The sequence below is a fragment of the Humulus lupulus genome, chromosome 8 (assembly GCF_963169125.1).
Source record: "Humulus lupulus chromosome 8, drHumLupu1.1, whole genome shotgun sequence".
Taxonomy (NCBI): domain Eukaryota; kingdom Viridiplantae; phylum Streptophyta; class Magnoliopsida; order Rosales; family Cannabaceae; genus Humulus; species Humulus lupulus.
Genome location: NC_084800.1, coordinates 59,588,627 through 59,596,594, shown reverse-complemented (window position 1 = coordinate 59,596,594; position 7,968 = coordinate 59,588,627).

Here is a 7,968-nt window from a genome sequence, read left to right as displayed (position 1 = left end):
GAGCCATCGAGTTATCTGTGGAGTCATGATCCTCGGGTGGCCTCCACGGCCTAGAGAATACTCACATCCGGTGCCAAAAGGGTAATCTCCGCTAAAACTCGATGACTTTACGGACTGGACGGTGAACCCCACTACACGGCTGCATGGGATCCACCCTCACAAGGTTTCCCTTGACAGTCATAAACATTGGACATACATTCATGATAAATTTACTGCACTAAGCACATTCAAAACCCGATAGATGGGTACTATCATGCGCATCCAGCCATATAATCACACACATATATAGCATCTAGAATTTAACCAGCAATCTACAAACATGCAAACAATTCACTAGAATCACAACAAGCTAAGTTACTTTTGGTGTATACTTCCTTACCTCTTGTCCTTAGCTTTTGTGAATTATGTATTTGTGAGTATTTCCGATCGCGTTTAGACCCTATAATCATATTGGGACAATATGTCTTAGTTTATGCTTTACTAAGATTTTAAATATAAATAAGGGAATTTAAAAATCAAAAACTAAAATTCCTGACCCTGGCCCAAACCCGAGCCCCGAGCCCACCTCTTGACCTTGAGACTTAAAATCGGTAATATTGTACTTCCTAAAATATTTTCTAAGTCCTTGAAAATATTTCGTAGGTTCTAAGTCATCAAATCTAAACTTTGAAACTAATCCCCGAACTTAGAATTCTCCTTCAAGCTTAAATAATAATTCCCGAGCCTAGCTCGTAAATCATTAATCTTAGATATTACTTAGATAAATTTTCTAAACTTTGATCCTCAAATATCAGTTTGTAGACTTTGGGGTACCTAATCCCGAGCTTCACGAAAAGTCCAAAGTTTTGGGACCAAATACCACTTTTTTGTCCCCTTTGGTTACAAATTGGTAACCAAAAAAAACAACAAAGCATGCATGCATGCTCACGTGCACAAGCCTTCATCAATGGCTTCCTTGTGCACGGCCAAGAATGGCAAACACTCTTCATGACCAGTTTCGAGCCATAGGTGCCTCCCACAATGTTCACTGCATCGTCCCGGCACCACCATGATCCTCACCTCCGACCACCACCACCACCACCACCGGCGGTGGTTGATGAAACAAATGGTCAAACATGGCTTCCAAGCTTCGGCCGTGACTCCCAAATTCATTATTTTTGGAACCCAACCCCAAGGCAACTCCTAATACACCTCTAGAACTCTTAGGGGTGTGGAAAAATACCCAACCCGTGGCCCTAACACCCTATCCGCCTGCCACCACCATTAACGCCGATGGTGCCACCAAACCATCGGCCATGGCTTCAACCACCACCTTGCCACCCAAAAACTTAATATCTACCATATTAGACCCTTCCCAATACTTTAAGGATGTCCTCTAGTCCTAAAACACTGATTAAAACAAATTAAAACAACTCAGAAACTTGAACCAACTTTTACAAAACGAAATCGAAATCGATACCGTAAAAACTTCGAAGGAAAACTACAGGCTTGTACCTCTTTCTGTGGCCGGTTCCTGGTGATTTCTTCTGCCCCTTTCCTGTAGTCCTCAACACTATGAACACATACAAACCGTTCATCATGAGTTTCACGCAAGGAATTAAGAGAAAACCGAAGCCAAAGATGGCACTTACATAGTTCGGATTCCGACCGAAATTTCCGAAACTTGGATTAAATTCTCTCCTCTTCCTTTGCTTCCTTCTACAATCAGCACAAGGGTTCTAAGGATGGATCTAAGGACTGTAACCCAAAGGAAAAACCAAAGAAAACTCACCTTCGATTCCTCCTTCTTGGATCCGAAGTGAACGTACACCAACCACAACACACTATACGTGTTCTTCTTCTTAATATCTCAAACTGACTTTGTTTTCTCTAATAATTCTAATATTGACTGAAGCAAATGAAGGGGAAAAAAAATGGCACCAGTTCCCTCCCTTGTAACCTCCAAACTGCCAAGACCATTTTTAAAAAAATGGTTTCCCTCCACTCAACGGGTTGGCCGAGACACGTAGAAGCACAATAATATATGTGCTGAAATGTTACATATATTTATCCAAAATAATGCATTAAACCATAGCTTAAAATAATTAAAATCAACTATGGTCTAAGCACTAAATAATGCAAATTTGGTATAAACTTATGTCTATGATTTTATGTGAGTCCTTTCAACATAAAATCAGAATTTTAATCTGATAATATTCCTCTTGAATTATTCATAGACTCTTAGTGAATACATCACAAAATCATAGTCTAAAATAATTATAAGATTTTATGTGGATTCCAAACGCATAAAATCTTATACTTAAACTCTTTGAACAAGATGTCCATCTTAGATTTATTTCACATCTAAGTTCCCACATTATGGTCTAAAGCGATCAACTCACACTTTATTAATTAAAATAATATTCCCCATATATTATTTTAATTATTATTCCTACTCTTAAAACAAAATTCACAAAATAATGTTTACATAAAACACCATAAACAATAAAAAATAAAAAAATAAAAATTCCGGGTTATTACAATACACACGATAGGCCCTACTGTTAGTGGAGTATCCAATAAAAACACCTTCATCACTCTTAGCATCAAATTTACCAAGATTTTCTCTATCTCTCAAAATGTAACAAACACATCCAAAAACATGAAAGTAAGCCACACTTGGTTTCTTACATTTTCAAATTTCATTGGATGTTTTAGATGTACCTGGACGAAGAAAAACACGATTTATGATATAGCAAGCAGTGTTGTTTGCTTCTGCCCATAACCGTTTGGTCAATTTTTTGCTGTTTAGCATCACTCTAGCCATTTCTTGAAGAGTGCGGTTTTTCCTCTCTACAACTCCATTTTGTTGAGGAGTTTTGGGAGCTGAAAACTCATGAGAGATACCTGCAGACTTACAAAAATCATCATAGACAGAATTCTCAAATTCTTTACCATGATCACTTCTTATACGAACAATTTTTCCAATGTTGCAATCTTTTTCAACTTTTAATTTCAAGCAAAGAGTTTTAAAGGCATCAAAAGTGTCAGATTTTTCTTTCAAGAAATCCACCCAAGTATATCTAGAAAAATCATCCACACAAACAAAAATATACCTTTTGCCATTTAAACTCTCAATTTGAATTGGACCTATAAGATCCATGTGAAGCAATTCTAAAACTTTCGAAGTATTTATGTCGGAAACACTTTTATGTGTAATTTTCAATTGCTTACCAAGTTGACAACTCTTACACTTACCATCAGATTCTTTACCTAGCTTAGGTAAACCACGAACACTCCCTACATGTGACAATTTTTTCAAGGTTTTGAAATTTATGTGACCAAGTTTAGCATGCCACATATCAGTGTTATTACTCACAACAGATTGACACATAATAGATGGCAGAAGAGTGTAGCAATTGTCATTCGATCTATAACTTTCAAGAACATTCTCACCATTCTTGTTTAACACAAAACAATTCTCTTTATCAAAGTTAACAGTATAACCTTGATCACAAATTTGACTTATGCTTAGAAGATTAGCTTTAAGACCTTCCACAAGTAACACTCTTTTGATTCTAGGCAACCCTTCAAAGTTAAGAGTACCCATACCAAGAACATTACCTTCAATTCCATTGCCAAAAGTAACAGACCCACAATGCATAGGTTTTATGTCTGTAAGAATAGACTTGTCACCTGTCATATGTCTTGAACAACCACTGTCAAAATACCAAAAATATGAAGAAGCAGATCTATCATATTCACTAGTAAAACCAGCAAAACAATTATTCTTTTTTATCCATATTTTCTTTGATTAAACATTTTCCTTTTTTACTCTTATGAAATCATCAAAATAATTGAATTTTTCAAAATATTCATTTTTAGCAAAATTCATAAGAGTAAAACACTTAGGACGAATATGACCCTTCCTACCACAAAAATGGCAGATTGGAATGAATTTTTCGAATTTACCATTGGATTTACCGGCTGACTGTGTCCTTTCTGTTGGAACAAACCGAGTACCGGATACAACAGATTTCACTGAGGATGCAATAGGAACATCAGACGATAACATCCCAGCCGAGATAAAGACTGTTGACGGTGAGAACTCATCAACGAAGTTAAGTTGGAAAAATTATCAAATTAAGATCGCTAATCGGAAAGCTGTAAAAACTTGAACAAAAACTCAAGAACAATGATGGATCAATAGTGGAGAATTTAGTCTTTCATTCACACTTAAGCTTCTGCTACAGTAAAATTTCCAACCCCCTTTCAGGTGGTCTTGGAGTTCATTTTATAGTAGGCTCTAATGGCCTTAGGTACATAGTGGTCCAGGGGACCAAGTGGTACATACGTACTGTACTAGGGGAGTGGCTTCAGAGGTTATGGTTGTACATCCTGTACAGGAGCAGGTGTCAGGAGGATGTCTCCACTACTCATCTGTACCCGTATCTGATGCATGGTGGCATGCGTAGTGGGGCAGGAGGTAGTGGTGTCGGCTCTGACCTACGGCCGTAGACGTATAGATCATGATCCTTACCCCAGTAGCCTCACTGGCACTAGTATCTGTACTCAGTACTTGGTCGTACAAGTATGTCCCCTTCGACTCGTACTGGATCTCCTAAGCATAGGAATCTCAAGGTGTAAGGAATGGGACCCTTGGAGTGAGGTGGAGATCCTGGGTCCTTGGTATGAGATATCCGAAGCCCCCTGAGGTCACTCACGAGTATGAGCGATAGGCATGTGGTCCTGATAGATGTCTAGGGAGGCGTGGTGTGTCCTGGACATCTTGCGAGGAAACTTCGGGAGGTGTGGCCTAAGCGTCTCGCGAGGCCACTTGAGAGGTGTGGCCTAGGCAACTCGCGAGGCCACTTGGGTGGCATGGCCTAGGCATCTCGCGAGGCCACTTGGGTGGCATGGCCTAGGCATCTCGCGAGGCCACTTAGGGAGGCATGGCCTAGGCAACTCGCGAGGCAACTTGGGAGGCATGGCCTAGGCATCTCGCGAGGCCACTTTGGGAGGTGTGGCCTAGACAACTCGCGAGGCCACTTGGGTGGCATGGCCTAGGCATCTCACGAGGCCATTTAGGGAGGCATGGCCTAGGCAACTCGCGAGGCCACTTTGGGAGGTGTGGCCTAGACAACTCGCGAGGCCACTTGGGTGGCATGGCCAAGGCATCTCGCGAGGCCACTTAGGGAGGCATGGCCTAGGCAACTCGCGAGGCCACTTGGGAGGTGTGGCCTAGGCATCTCGCGAGGCCACTTTGGGAGGTGTTGCCTAGACAACTCGCGAGGCCACTTGGGTGGCATGGCCTAGGCATCTTGCGAGGCCACTTAGGGAGGCATGGCCTAGGCAACTCGCGAGGCCACTTTGGGAGGTGTGGCCTAGACAACTCGCGAGGCCACTTGGGTGGCATGGCCTAGGCATCTCGCGAGGCCACATTGGGAGGCGTGGCCTAGGCAACTCGCGAGGCCACTTGGGAGGCATGGCCTAGGCATCTCGCGAGGCCACTTTGGGAGGTGTGGTCTAGGCATCTCGCGAGGCCACTTTGGGAGGCGTGGCCTAGGCGCCTCGCGAGGCAATGGGGCCGAGTGCATGGGCGAGATGGGTCTCGCGAGGCTACTGAGCCTTGGCATTTATGCCTTGCCAACGTGGGCCACTCGGCATCGCCCCCACGAGAAACGAACCCAGACTTGTGTTGCGATGGCACGATGGCTTCCTGGGACGACGGTGGCCTAAGGGCCTTGCCTCGGCTTCATACTTTCTATTGATGAGATTTTGAGCATCAACAAAGACAGTTTTCTTTGTTTTTTGAGAACTTGAAGCACCCAGTCCCACATGACTTCTTTGACCTGAATTCTGTATATTCTCAAAAATAGTTGAACCGGGGTTAAGCATTCTAACATTTTTCTCAAGAGTATCCAAATCTTTAGACAACTTATTAATTTCAACATTTTTTTAAATTATTTCTTTTTCCAAATTTTCATTCAAATCAGTAAGTTGTTTAATTTCAAGGGATAAATCTTTATTTTTGCTTACCAATGACCGATTTTCATAACACACTTTCACCCATGAACCATACATTTTTTTGTAAGATTCACTCAAAGACTCATCATTCAATTCAGATTCATCACTATCAGAATTTTCTTCATCTTTTGAAACATTATTCAAGCAAACAATTTTTTCATTTTCAGATTTAGAACCAGGTAAAATAGAAGTGAGAGCGACATTACCTTCCTCATCTTCACTACTTGCAGAGTCATTATCACTCCAAGTAGCAATCATACCTTTTTTGTTCTTTTTCAAAGTATTTGCACATTCAGACTAGATGTGACCAAATCCCTCACATTCCCTGCACTGAATACCCTTTTTATTAGTTTGAAAAGGTTTAAGAGAAGAAGGGTTACCTTTTGACATCTTGCCATTGAATTCTTTGTTTCCTATTTTATTCATATATTTTCGAAAATTCTTTGCAAGCATTGCCATTTCATTATCACCATCTTCATCATCTGAGACTTCCTTTTCAGTGCTCTTGAAAGCTATGGTTTTCTCCTTTTCTTTGGAAGTGCTTGGCTTGTCTTTTTGACGAATCTTTTGATTTAACTCAAAGGTACGAAGTGACCCCATCAGTTCTTCTACCTTCATAGTACTGAAATTTTTTGCCTCTTCCATAGCAGTGAGCTTAACATTGAACCTGTCAGGAAGAACTCGAACGATTTTTCTAACAAGAACAGAATCATCAAGTTTTTCACCAAGTGCAAAATACTCATTAGAAATATCAGATAATCTCTCATAAAATTCAGATAGTGTTTCAGAATCACACATTCTAAGGTCATCAAACCTGGTTTGTAACATGATAAATCTAGACCTTTTAACATCTACAGTTCCTTCAAACTGAGTTTGAAAAATTGTCCAAGCATCTTTAGCCGAGACACATGTGGAAACAAGTTTTATAAAACTTTCTCCAACACCATTAAATATGGCGTGAAGAGCTTTATTATTATAGCTGGATAATTTTTCTTCTTCTGTGTCCCAAACAAGTTCAGATTTTACAATTGTGCTTCCATCTTCACCTTTTTCAGTAGGAGGTGACCATCCAGACAAAATTGCTCTCCATGCTTTCTCATCTTGAGCTTTTATGAAAGCTCTCATCCTAACTTTCCAGTATGGATAGTTTGAGTCATTTAGCAATGGAGGTCGAGACACCGAACTACCTTCTGCAAAGAAAGACATTTCACACAAAACAAATCAAACGGAAAATAACCACAAGATCTTACTAAGAGTTTAGTGAACCGCTCTGATACCAATTGAAATTTCGTTTTTTATGATTACCAACTTAATTATTTAAATTAAATAATTAATTGTTAAACTGTTACAGAAATGTTTAAACAGATACCAAGACTGTTTGAACAGAAACCAGATATGTTTAAACAGTTTGTGACCAGAAGATAAAAACGAACATAAAGTAAAAACACAAGAATTTTTACGTGGTATCAGCAATCTTTGCAGATTGCTACTAGTCCACGAGGCCACGCCCAGAGAATGAAATTTATTAGAAGAATATCTAAATGATTACAAAACCAAATTGACTTATACAAATAAAGACTCCCTCTTGAATTTGTCGCAACTGTTGTAATCTAAACTTCTAATCAAATTTCTGAAGTGCTAAGATCTTGAACTCCCTTCAAATCATAACACTTGCACTTTTCCTCCCGAAAAGTGACTCACGAACAAGACTTCTCCCGAAGCTTAATGACCAATGTCCAAGTGTGTTCAACCTGCACAATTAACACAAAGAAAACAATACAGAAGTACACTGTAATAAACCACTAAGAACTTGCTGGACTCAAGTTCTTCACAAAATAAAAAGTCTCTCTAAAACTTGAAAAATATTTGGAAAATAATACACCAAGAGAGATAATTAAAAACCAACGACCTAAGGAAGATTATATACATTTTAGAATCCCTTTAGGCCGTGGAAAACAAATC